The following is a 693-nucleotide window of genomic DNA, read 5'->3' on the forward strand; positions in this document are numbered from 1 at the left end:
GGCCCACCCGTGGTCAAAGTCAAAGTCGGCTGCCGGCGTTTAGCCGCCGGCGAGCCCGACGCGGCGGCGGGAGTGGTTTTGGCCATTTCGGCCACCAAATGGACCGCGGAGACCACCGGAGTGGAGCTGAGGACAAACCACAGCTCTTGGCGGAGTCCGTTGGGGTCGGGGTGGCCGGAGTTGGCGCCGGCGACGACTTTGGCGGCCACCGGGGTTCGGTCGAGGATGAACTTGGTGCTAGAGGGGTCGGTGAGGCTCGTGGAGTGGCTAGCTAGGTGCTGTGGGACTCGGTGAGCAAGATGGACACCATCTTGTGGCCGGAGTGTGGCCGGAAGCACGTCGGCGACGAGGTCCGCGATGGTGCGGGCGTGTGATCCTCGTGCGGTGGCTACACGGCTCGGGAATGAGAGAGAGAGGGTCGGAGGAGTAGCTAGGCTCACAGCGCTCCCGTAGAGGCCACCGGCGGGGTCGGGGACGAGCTGAGGCAGCGACGGCATTGAAAGGGATCTCCGGCGACGGCGAGCTCGGGCGAGGTTGGTGCGGTGGTCTCGGGCCGCTCGAGCACACGGGGCTCGGCTAGCTCGATGAAGTGGACGGCGGCGAAGCTCCTGGACACGGTGGCACGGCGTGGGGTGGACGGAGGGCGTGGCTACGGCGAGGGGGTGGCGGCGATGGCGTCGGCCATGGCTGGGG

Source organism: Triticum aestivum, chromosome 4B, assembly GCF_018294505.1.
Source record: "Triticum aestivum cultivar Chinese Spring chromosome 4B, IWGSC CS RefSeq v2.1, whole genome shotgun sequence".
In the NCBI taxonomy this organism is placed as follows: domain Eukaryota; kingdom Viridiplantae; phylum Streptophyta; class Magnoliopsida; order Poales; family Poaceae; genus Triticum; species Triticum aestivum.